The sequence below is a fragment of the Cyclopterus lumpus genome, chromosome 16 (genome assembly GCF_009769545.1).
Source record: "Cyclopterus lumpus isolate fCycLum1 chromosome 16, fCycLum1.pri, whole genome shotgun sequence".
Lineage (NCBI taxonomy): Eukaryota > Metazoa > Chordata > Actinopteri > Perciformes > Cyclopteridae > Cyclopterus > Cyclopterus lumpus.
In genome coordinates this window covers 15638943-15652294 of record NC_046981.1, presented here as the reverse complement: position 1 = coordinate 15652294, position 13352 = coordinate 15638943, and positions in this window count along the sequence as shown.

Sequence of the window (13352 nt, the reverse complement as noted above, 5' to 3'; positions counted from 1 at the left end):
TGCGTGTGCGTGTGTGTGTGTGTACACACTTGCGTGGGCGCATGCAGCACAGCTTCCTAGCTTCACCTGTTCAGACACTCTGTGGGGACAAAAGCAGCTGTGACCTCCGCTTGCTTGACGAGACCGACGTTACCAGAGCGGGAGAGACGCCATGAAACGCTGCTGAACTGGTTCTCGGCCCCGCCGAGCTACAGAGAACTTTTACGCATGGAAACAAGTCGAGGTCGGCCCAACTGAGACGAGCCGGGGCTGCAAGAGGAACCTTGGTGGAGGGTGGACCACAGAGGCACACAGAGGTCTTCAGAGGTCTCTCCCTGAGTGTTGAGCATCTACTTGTGCAAGTATGAATCCGGTGTGGAAAGTCTATAAGAGCAAAGTGCTGAAGACTCTCAACCCTGAGTATGAGGAGGACACTCCTGAAGAGGTACATAGTTTACAATCTTCTCCATCTCACTGATTCAATTGGATGTAATAAAGAGTCAGAAAGTCGACGTGGTTGTCGGAACAGAAGTCAGCAAGTCACTGCGTTTGGTTTGCTGATGTTTTATTCATCACAGGGTCAGATGAGCTCGCTCTGCGGTTTTGTTTTCCGTGCAAAAGGAACTTTTAAGGCAGAAGTTATGTCGACGCAAAACTTCCTCTTCTGTATTCTGAACATTTTGACTGAAGAATTAACTGATGAAATTGTTAATATTGATGAACATATCTTCTGTTTCCAGTGTCAAAGAATAAAGCAGCAGCAGACAGCCTCAATAAAGCAGTTTGTAGTATTTGACATCAAGGCAACATATCAAGGCACGTTATCGGTGGTGGAAAGTAACTTAGTGTCACATTAAGTTCTATATCCATTAGTAGTAGTATTTCCATTGTATGCTACTTCTTATGGTACTTCTGGCCCACTAAACTATAGAACACTATAGTTACAATTTCATGTTGAATTTTACTATTGAAGATTGAGTTTATAAAGTAGCTCCACCTCCACCAGCTACATTTGTAATAGTCATTTTTCTCAAGTAAGTATTTCAACACAATCATTTTACTTTTAATTGAGTATTTAACATTGTTGTACTTCAGTATCCGTCTATGTCCACTTCTTCTACTGCCACTGGTTTACACGGCCTCATTGCAACACCTGTACTCCATCCAAGGTTTGGTACCAACAGGGTTGCATTGACCCAGATCTCTGGAGATACTCTATCCTGCACGGGAGCTGAACAAACGGATTAGTTGGCATTGCAGCGACTGCCTGACGGGTTGACAGCTCCAAACTGTGGTCTCTCGCCATGCCAGCGCATCTACAGATCCACAGGGAGGACAGGGAACACTGTGAGAGTTTCCATTTAAAGGGATGTGCAGTTTCCATTTAAAGGGATGTGCAGAGCTGCTATTTGAGTCGACATTGCTCCGTGCGCACTTGTGAAATATGAGACATGCTAAAGTGTATCACCATGATGTCATGTCAAAACATAAACTGGAGTGGAAATACTATTTGAAAGCAGTCTCCGCCTTCTATAACTATGATGAACATTTCTTGATGTGGGCCTTTAGGTCTCGTTCTGGGGGTTCTACAGGTTGTAGTATGCACATGTTGCACTAGATGGTGCACAAATCCTGTGCATCTGCATTCACATCAGGACATCGCTGTGTGGAAAGGTACATTTGGTCTTTTATTTGTTTGCCGTTTCAGGTCACAGAGCTGGAGAATGATGTGAGTCCCATGCAGGAGGATGAGGGACCCAACGCGGTGTCCCAGCTGGCCAAGAAAGTAAGTAAACAAACACCTAGAATCCTAAATCTGTTAAATGTACTACACGTCCTCAGTGTTGTGTCAGTACAGAGGAATATCATAAGTGGATGAAATATTATTTTTAAAAGTCTTCCCCTACAAGTATCAGAAGACCATTGTTCGACTGATCCTCTGAAACCAACCAAATGTATCCCTACTTTGACCTTTGACCCCCCGTGTGTAGTTGGTTGTCTGTCCAGATGCAGGGGGCCGGGACTAAAAGCTGGAACAGACTATCATCTCTCTTCAACAAAGACGATGAACTCCAGCTTCTAGAGGAGACTGAGAGCCCGCCAGTCGCCGACCAGTGAGTGAAAATCTTTCTCTTTTGTTAACGTCTGTCTTCTTTCTCGGTGTCGGTAACTTAGGGCAGGTTTCCTATTTAGCTCACTGACAAACTGAACACAAATTATAAATGTAAACTTTGATTTGGTGCAACGCTAATTTTTGTGAAAACTTCAAAGATTAATAGACTTCTAGGTTGACTATTTCCTTCAAAGCATTTACTGTAAATTAGATATACTCAAAGGAGTAGTTTTGGGAAATATCCACTTATTTCCTCTCCTGCTGTCAGTTAAATGACAAGATACTTACCAGTCTCTGTCCTCTAAATATACAACTGCAGTCAGGTTAGCTTAGCTTAGCATAAAGACTGGAAACAGGGGGGAACTGCTAGCCTGGCAGTCCACAAGTAAAAAAATCCAACTACCGTCACCTCTAAAGCTCACTGAATAACCGTAGACTGACTGTATATATATATATATATATATATATATATATATATATATATATATATATATATATATATGGAATATACAGAAATATGGTTCAGAGGTGCTATTTGGACAAAGGCAGGATAGCTGTTTCCCCCAGTTTGCAGTCTTCATGCTCAGCTAAGATAACTGGGTTCTGGCTGTATCTTATTGCAGACAACTATCTCACCAAAAGAAAGTGCATGAAGTCAAACTGCAGTCAAACCTCATTGTTGACCAATTTATCTTTGTTATTTCTGTATTCGGAATCCTCAGTCCACTTGCAATAAAGCCCGAGACGCCTCCTCGTCCCACTAAGCGCACGGCAATCTGGGATAGCTTTGCAGCCAACTGGGCGGCCAAGAAGCAGGCGGAAGCTGCCGCCGCCGCCACCATGGAGGCCAAAGCGGGTCAGGGTGAGGAGGGGGTGACAGAGGCCGAAGGGGAGGAGAGCCAGAGTGGGCACATCCCTCAGGGAGAGGAGAGCGAAGAAGAAGGAGGAGGAGGAGGAAGCGGAGGACGGAGCAGCAACAACAGCTTCTCCAAATACGTCTCTCTGGGAGGAGGGAGCGAGGACGCGTCCTTCAAGTGGAACTTTGTCACCAGCAAGCTGGCTGAGATGAAGACGAAGAGCAACTAGCTGCTCGTGATGAAGGAATCTGGGGAGTAAAAACAATGAGGAAGAGTTTGGATGTTGGAATATGGAGGAAGTTTAAGAGGTGTCTATATTATACACAGGATGTCCTGTAACTGAACTGTACAGCTCTTGTAGAAGTCCCTTTTTATCTGAATTTAAATGTCCTTATACGGCCACATCACAATGAACAAAAAATAGTTTAAATAAACCAGGTTTTTAACCCCTTTTTAGGCCCACATACTCCACCACACAAATATAGAACAGATTTGAAATATTGTTTTGTATTTAGCAAAGGAGGGATCATAATATGAAAGAGGGGATATTTCAAACCTCCTGGGAGACACAAAGTCACGACCTGGAGATACTCTGGAATATACTAATATATACTTCTTCTATATTTTTCAAGAATAACATGAGTTTACTACACAAAAGGGACTTCTACAATTATTTGTACTGAAAAGAGTCACGATTAATTGATGAAATTCTTGCTTACAGATGAGGTGGGTGAACAACGCCTACCGAGCTAATAGTTGTCTCTCTACCAGCTTGAGATGCAGAAGCTGACAGTGTAACAGCTGATGGTTCAGGTTCAGGTAAATGCAACTGATGTATTCATTTATCTGCTGTGGAGCCTGTTATATTGGCTGCACAATACAGCCCTTTCTTGGGGTTGCATGGTGATATCTGCTCCCAAAGTGCTTTTCAAACCACAAAAAGGAGCCTTCATATCTGTCAGCAAAATTGATCTAATCTATAGTTTAGCAAAAACGGATTAAGAGATTAAAGGCAGTGATAACTGGATTAGTTGAGGATTATCTCACTTAACCTGCGCAGAGGCCAGGGGATTATAGTGAAGCGATTTGGGAGAGACACGTAACTATTACATATGACAAGCGTCTATGAACCACTTTTTCTCTCCTCGGACATCAGGGAGGGCAAATGTGCTGCACGATTATATGTGTGTGTGTGTGTGTGTGTGTGGTGAGATAATGTCAGGTGCACTGACATGATGACTTAACTGACTGCGTGTTTAACATTCCTCATTGTTGTGACATGAAAGAACACCGCTTTAAATATTATTTTATCTTCTGGTTTATTTTATCTTATGTTTTTTGTCTGTTTTGTTTTCCTGGTATGCTATAATAAAAGACTACTGCACTAAAAGTTCTGACATAGAATGAATGAGTAAATGAAACTTTCTGTCTTTCTTCCTTCTACCTTTTGCCACTTTATATTGTTATTTAATATTTCTGGATAATTGAACAGATGCCTGCTAGTTGTGTTGTGATCAGACTTTAAACCAGATTTAGTCGGTCTCACTGTTACTGACGTTTATTATAACTACGTCTCTCTTTTTTCAGCTTGTCTTCTTTGAAAAATAAATACCACAACAAAACATATTGACTGAAACAACAAAGCAAAATGACTAGTTTTATTGTCCAGGGAGTTGACAGACAACAATCTGCAAAGCAAGGTTTACTTGATAGGTGTCAAGAAAAAAGATCTGTTATTCCTGCTAATGTTTGGACTTTATAGTGCTACAAATAGTCACACAACAACAACAACAACAACAACAACAACAACAGTGACACAGGTACTGCGTTTTAAAGGTTTCATTGTAACATGTTAGCTTTGCTTCATCTTTTTAAAATGTTTCTTTCTTCAAAAGTGTAACTATTGTTTTCAAAAGGCCTTTAAATGTTAAATGAGTCACAAATAGCATGATGAGTAAACAGTGGTTCATATATTTTTTTCATAATTTTCTGTTTGGGGTATTTCTTCCAGTTTCCTCCAGTTATGTGCGAGGTTTCTCTTCAATCCAAAATGTAGATGTGACCCAATTAACATCAAACCCAGAGCTTGACTTAAATCTGTGTCCAGTCTGTTGCTCCTTTCACCAGCAGGGGGCTCTCTTTACCTTCTGGATGTAAAACATGTGTCTTGTTATACTGCCTGTGTCTCCATCACATACAGCCAAAAATATGACCATATGCTCTGTCAATAATACTCCGATCTCTCTTTTCCTCCTCCTCCTCCTTTTGTTTCCGTTCGTTCCCTGATCTACACCCACTTCCTCTCTCATGTGCCGTGCTTCCTCAGATACAACACCGTTTCCTTTTCAATTGATGGACCTTTGTTGACATTTCCATTTGAAATTTGACACTACGCTCTAATAAAAGGCGAAGATTAGGTAAGCAATCTTTCTTTCAGCTGACCAGCCTCCATTATTTCTATGTGCTTCCAGTGTCCGTCCGATTTTAGGCTGTCATCGTGTATCCTGTGAAACTCAATGAGTCTCAGTAGTTTCGTCCAGACTTCCACAGTTGTCAGTCTCAGTTTCACTCAGAACAGATCTGCCCCTACTCACAAGTCTTGTTGGACATATTTATGTAACTCACCCCGTTTCTGTTTCACAGACCATCAAACAAGCCCGGGAGGTAAATCTATTCCACAGAAGCTGATTTTAATAAATGTTTAGTTGAAGGCTGATCATGCTGCTGACTATTTGATGCTTGTGTGCAGTTCTTATTACACCAACACTCAGTGGAGATGGGGTGTGTAGAGCATGAAAGCATCTGAAACTGAAGTGCTATGGTTGGTAGTCTGTGCAGGAGGAGACTCTGGTGGATGGGAAGTCTGTCATGTCTTTGAAAGCAGCTCCTCCCATGCTGTACTTTATATGCCGTGGTAAATTGTAAATGGAAAGTAAACAGCTGTAATTAGGAGTATGATAAACTGGAGAACTCCTTTAAAGACGATTCATAGGTGATAGTTCATAACTATGAGCACCTGTTTAATTTCACCATACAGTTATCAATTAGTGCATCTTTAAAGAGCAGTTCATACAATTATTGCTTTTGTGCCGCAATTACAACAGAATATCAAGTTTGATCTCAAGTGGCAATAAATGACAGTTTTGTGGATGTAGATTACTATTGATATTTTATGGTTATCGAATAATAACATTGATCAAATGTGACACATAGCGTAGCATAGCCTTCAAAGAGCTTCTCCAGCATTTCAAAAAACACTGAACTGGGGTTATATTTCTTGGAGCAGGTTCCCTCATTAAAGAGCCACCAATACAGGTGTTTTCACTTAACCGGCCTGATTAGCCCTCATCTCAGGACTCGGCATCGAGGTCAAGGTGCAGTCAGACCGAAATGTACAGGTGCGGTGTGGCCAACAGCGCCGGAGACAGGAAATAGCATGGGTAGGTATGTAAACATAACCGGATGTAGCATGGCGGGCTAACGGCAGCGGTCCTCAAAGTTATAACTTAGTGTTTTATACCGACGATGTTTCTAGAAGATACCAACAAATCAACCAGCGTGTTCGGCCAACCTCAGTTCTACTTGAGCATGCATTTCACCTGCTGAACAAACGGGACAAGTTCCTCGCTGGTGGTGAGTAAATGGCTGTGCATGTATTTAAGCAACTAGACCATTTAGTAAAACACATCATGGTTGGGCTTAAAGATAAGTACGAAAACTGAGTAAAAAGTTAACGTGGACCCGTCATGATCGTCTCCATCGTCCCTTCCCAATAACTCAACAGCACTTTCAGACACGAACACCGGTCTCCTGGTTTAAAGTCCTGTGTGTGCCACCATCATGTGGTACGCTGTCTTAGGGGTTGGAGGTCATAGTCGTTTCACATACTTCAGTGACATCAACAATTAAACAGCGTGTTATTGTCTGTCACTTGAACTCACCACAGTGGAATGGGATTTGACAGTTGGTAGTCTGTACTCTGGTGGATGGGATACATTACATTTGTTTGGCAGACGAAAAAGTGACTTAAATCATCTGGCCGACATTCTCACACATCAGGATTGGTTTTCAGGATGGTGGACATTTTGAAAGGACATTTTGACATGTCAAGAGGAGCAAGGGCTCAAACCATCAACCCTCATACCGTTTTCACTCTTGTGGATCAGAATTACTCTGCTTCCTCCCCGGAGTCGTTGTGACTTCACGTCTCATAGGGTCCATTGGACCTGGAGGTGTCTGATGCCTGGTGAGCCGGCCTCCCGCGTTGGCCCTGCTGATGCCCCGCCCCCTCCTCTCTACCTCCTTCTGTTTCATGGATTGGAGTTCCATTCATACATTGTCATATTCATGTAATGTGTTTATGTAACTTTGTAAATGCTGTTCATTCTGTACACATGACATCTATTCTTCTGTCCATCCGGGGAGAGGGATCCTCCTCTGTTGCTCTCCTGAAGGTTTCTTCCCTTTTTTCCCTGTCAAAGGTTATTTTTGGGAGTTTTTCCTGATTCGATGTGAGGTCAAAGGTCAGGGATGTCGTATGTGTACAGATTGTAAAGCCCTCTGAGGGGAGTTTGTAATTTGTGATATTGGGCTATACAAAATAAACTGAATTGAATTGAATTACTTTCTTCTCTCTTTTTTCCTGCTGATGAACAATGATGACTAAACTGCTCCGCATCTTGCCCGGGGCTCTGTTGCACACACCGTAATTACTTCAAACAAAAGCAGCCCACAACTCCATGGGAGCCTGAGTTTAATTGTTGCACATAGCCCACAATGCTTTTCTTTCACCCTGCTTGCCCATATGGATGAGAGATGGTAAATGGAAGATAACGAGTGTAATCTTCATAACCATGGATGTCTTTTGTGGTGGGATAACCTTTGTAATAATGCTGATTTATGGCAATACAGGTTACTACGAAGGCGTAGTATGATAAGTGATTGTATATCACATTTTCAAGCTAAGTGCATAACTTTAGATGAGCTAAATACACAAGAAAAATCTAAATTATATTTCTTTGTTGCTGCAATAAAGAAAGAAAAAACATCACATGAGGTCAGCGGACTATTTTAGACACACAGTGCAGAAAGGCGAATTTGGGTCAAACTACCATGTGATTATGTTGTAAGTTGAAGTTGTAGCTCCTCCTGGCTAACTGGAGTAAATCATGCAGCCAAAGTGACCGGACTCCGCCGGGTTCGGGAAAGTTTGTCTTCGAGATGACACCCAAAGCTCTCTAAGTTGTTAAATGTATGCAATAGCATCGGTGAGAAACGGGCATACAAGTTAAGGCACCGAGGTGTCGTCTTTTAGTGACATCTTGAGATCAGAAGTGTAGTCGGCTAGATTTACAGGGGAGGTTAAAGATGGCTTTAAAGCTCACACACACACACACACATTTCTTACATAGACGCCCACAGACAGACAGACATGTCTGGCAGTGCTCCGGTATGACAACTGCGGTTCAACAGACTCGACTGACTCACACACTTGCGGCTGCAGAGATGTACACAAAAGCACGCCGTCTGAGGATTTTCTGAAACTTACCTACCACTGCCACACCTGCTTGAGGCAAGAATGTGGCAACGAGTCTGTGGAATATACGCACGCACACAAATAAATAAAAAAAAATCTGAAAAGACGAGCGAAGGACTGTGATGCCATTGTTCTTTCTCCCCTGCAGCGCATTGGATTTAAATGTCTATGATGGTGCAAAGAGCTGTCTTTTAAAGAGGTAAGCCCTCTTTAGACTCCCAGTGAGATTTGTTCCTAACTGGCCAGGTGAGTCAGCCGAAAGGACAAAGTTCCTCAAAACAAACAAGACGGGAGGACGAAAAGGCAGCAAAATGTCAAACAAGATAGGAATTAGGAATTAGATAACACTTTCCTTTTAAAACAATTAGCCAGTAAGTTACAGACGTCTCTCTCCCTGTGGAAGTCTTTTTGGGCCCAATTGCATCACGTGACAGACCCAGAAGTTTGAATTCCACCATTTGACCATAATGTAAAATTCCCTCTTCCTGGGGGCTTGAGTAATGTACCAACAAAGACAAGGTAGAACAAGATGGCTGGCTACAAACACGTATATGTAAATAATGTAATTCTTACAAAAACTGCCTTTTCAAATGTTTTAATGCGGAAATAAATGTGGTCAGTGTGTATTAGAGTCTGCATGTGTTTTTCGCGAGTAACAGTGAACTTGACAAACTCCAGAGTGCTCCTTTAACTTGGCATTTGGAGTAACCTTGCAATAGTATTATCTCTTATTTGATTTTTTTAGTCAAATATTTACCTCAACATCATTAACAGTGTGGTGTAAACCATTATTTGTCCACATTATGAAACATCAATGGAGGCTGCTAATCTCTTCTCTAATTGTTCTTCTTGTTTACAGTAATTAAGCTAATGCCCCAAAAGCAATGTGGTCATATTTGACTGAATGGACGTGTCAGGACTACAGCTGCTGCACAGAGGTCATATTTTCAGGCAGAGGAGTGTGAGTGATTAGCTGTAACTTTGCACCAGACATCACTCCGATACTTTTATCAGCCAGAAGCAGGAGGTACCCCAAACAAACATGGAGCCAAAGCAGTTGTTAATCTCCAGTGTTTGCAGTATGTCTGCAGAGATAAGAAGGAGGCAACTTGATTTTTTTCTTTTAAAGTAAGTTTTTACTCTCTACTTCTGGGTTATTATGACCTCTGTCTTGCAGCCTGTAACCTTGTTAATCCTCAAGAGATAATGTGTGGTTTGGTTTTGGTTTAATTTAATGAAATGCTTGTCACTTAATACTCCGAATTGGGATGATTAATCCTCAAAACAGTTACTTTTTTGAAGATACGCAGCTTAAAATTGTTCATAACGACAACATAGAATGATGCTTAATCGTGAATGATTCATTTTGAAGAGAAAATCTTGCATGCTCACTATAAAATAAGTATTTTTTTCAAAAGAGGAACGATGGTATTATTTAATAATTGGCTGGCTCTGTCGTGACTCTAAAAGATTTTACAGCGTTTCAGTGGAGAATGGAGGCAAGGAGGTGAATTATTCAAAGACCCACAATCCTCAGTCCCTCACCTCGCGTTAAGGAGGTTCTCACAGGACGTTTCATCCCTCTAATCTACAGGCTCAATCTCAGTTTTGTAATCTCGAGGCTCTTTAGCATCGGATTTGGGACCCCCTTTGAAAAGATAACCTGCCTCCTATACCCCCTTATATTTCCCAGCAGAGGGGTAATCTCTCTGCTAAGCCACCCCCTCTGAGCCCACCGCAACCCACCAGGAATACAAATACACATGCACACACACACACACACACACACACACACACACACACACACACACACACACACACACACACACACACACACACACACACACATACACAGCCTACCACCCATCCTCAATCTACATCTCTGTTGAAATCTGATCACCCATCTCCACATGAAGGTCTGTCTCTGTCTGCTGTAAATAGATTGATTTTTTTCTGCAGCTCTTGATGCTCTGACAAGAGCTCAGGGCTTACCAGATTGTCCCATGACCACGAGTCAATATCAACTGTTAATCAGTCAGCGTGTGTTTATTTTTTATTTTGTACTCAGTTCATGTAAGTGTATGTTAGTTGTATTCCAGTTAATTTTCACATAATGTGGACCACCTACTAAGAGCAGCGCTGAGAGCTGTAGAACATGAGCCGTGGTATTTCCATGCATGACATAGAAAATATAACTGAGCAGCTGAGATGTTTCTGACTCCGAAATTATAGTTTGTGGAGTTATTTTTAAGGGAGCGATATGCCAGAGGGTTACAGTCCTTCATCAATCATACTGCGTTTCAAAGCTGGGCTCTCAGGCTGCTGCGATGGGTGTTTTGATCACTGTAATAAAAGTGGTTGCGTGTGTGTGAAATCTTTATGTTGTATATTTGGGTATTGTGGTTGCTGGAATGCTAATCGATTCTTTAGCCTTCCACACGGTCTCTGTCAGGCTCAAGTTACTGTTGCTACAGCTGTTTAGGGTCATTGTTCTTTGCTTTTTCTCCCGACCTGCAGCTACAACCTCTAAGCCTAAACACACACACACACACACACACACACAGACACACACACACACACACACACACACACACACACACACACACACACACACACACACACACACACACACACACACACACACACACACACACACACACACACAGAGCTCAGAGTGAGAATTAACCAAGTCCAGCAAGACACTGAGGAGGTATTCAGAAAATGTATCTGAATTTTGAGGATGATGGAGTTAAAAACTCCTGTCTCTTGTATACTGTATTCATACTTTAAGTTTCAAATATGTACAAAGTATATGAAGAATCTCTGTGATCCAGTAAGGTGCCATAGTGCCAGAAGTAGAAGTGCTTCAAAGATAACCAGATTTGCATTTTGAATGATGAAGTGATGTCCTTTTGGACGTAAACTGCAATATGATTGGTTGGCGGAGGCATACAGCGGCGAGGTGGTAATTCTTAGACGTTTTTTAACATCTGAGATAATTTGTTGTTTTTTGTGCACAGCAATTCTGTTTACTTGTCATATGGTCTAAAAGCGTCAATTTTGCTAACTTTCTGAATCTGACTATTCAATAAGGAAGCATAGATTTATGGGCAGAGGTGTTAAAGGCATAGTTTGACATTTTGGAACATACATTGTTAATCTTTCCTGGAGTTATAGATAAGAAGATGCTCCTCCATTTCCCAAAATGTCAAACTGCCTTTTAGAGTTTACACTTTTCTCTTAATGTAGAAGTGTTCAAGGAGAGACTGTCTGAAAGGGTGCACTCTTATCCCCATTTTATGATTACTTGCTTCAAGACCAAGACATAAAAGATGCAGAAAACAGATCAGGGAGGCAGAATGATGGCAGATTCTGACTATTAAGCACAATGAACCCTTTTTACAGGACTTACCGGTAAAGTTTCTTTAATTCAAGTTATAGAAAGGAAAAAGGAATGACGTTTGCAGGGGTTTTCCACCACACAGCCCTCATACTCCACAGACCGATCATGCATCCATGCCCAGCAAATCGAGCCTGGAGGAGCCAGTGGCCCGTGACATCACAAGTCGGAAATCACTCATTGATGCACAGCTGGAGACTTTACTGCCCCTGTTTCTCATCATGTATGAACAGTGCAGGTATGGAGACCATGCAGGGTTGGAAGGTAACGGAGCAGACATCTATTCACAGCTATACAAGCTCAAATGGCTCGCCTTACATCCTTCTCTTCCTCCTCTTCTGCAGGAGCCATGCACATCCCACCGAGCCTGTCATCAAGATGTCATTAAAGCCCCTCCTCCATCCTCCGTCGGCCAGTCATTCTTTGGCTTTTCCCTCCCAACACAAATTCCTCCCTTCCTCTGCATGCTGCCTCTCTTTGGAGTCGTCGTGCTTCTGTCATGGGGTTCTGTGGTGTCACAGCCTGTCTGGCCGTGGAGGAGGTGGGGTGAGGAGATGGTGCGGAGTGGACGGTGTCACTTGATAAGCAGTTGATGGAGGCCGTCAGGAGGTAGAGCTATTGTGGGACAAAGCTATTGGGGAATTGGCATTTATGAGGACTTGTTTATGTGGATGTAAAACAATTGAATGTTAAAACTGTTTTCTGACATTATTTCATATTGTAAGATCATGCACGTGCCATTTCTTGGTGAAACAAAGCAAACACGTGCAGAGGAGTAAAAGTCTGATGGTGGGAGATAATAATAGACCAAAAAAACACACACCCATACACACATGGGCATACACTGAATATGTTGGCACATATTTGACAGTAAAAGTTGTATTTTCCTTGAGAGAGGAAGTAGGATGAAAATAATGACAATACTGCATGGATAAGTGGCTATAATATATAAACGGGGGATATTCCTCCAGAATTATTTTCACGACTCGTAACTTTAACTTTGATTTCATCACCTTCTAAATGTCTGGCGTGCCTGCGCAGATGGTGAAACCTTTCGGAGACTCATGGGAGATTACAGTGGGCCTAATCCTTTTCATTCATCTCTGGACATATTGAATGGAGTGACTAATTGTTCCTCTACACCTGTGTGAGTTACACACTAACTGTGAAATACGACGCATGGATCACTCGTGCTTCAAATCCCGTTGAGGGGACCCCAGCGTCACAGGGCGTGACCCGGTCGCCGAAGCTGGGTGTCAGATAAAAGCAACGCGTCGTGTTTTTGGGCAATTCAATTCAGATTCAGCCGTGGCCTTCACACATGCAGGTTGAAGATGTTACAGAGCTTCATGTGTCACCCTGAGGCACGTTAGAGCAAAATGCTTTCCAAAAGAGAGAAGTCTCCACAAATAGACCGACTGCACAAGGCTGTATTGTTTGCTTTAACGTCTTAGATTTGTCTACAGT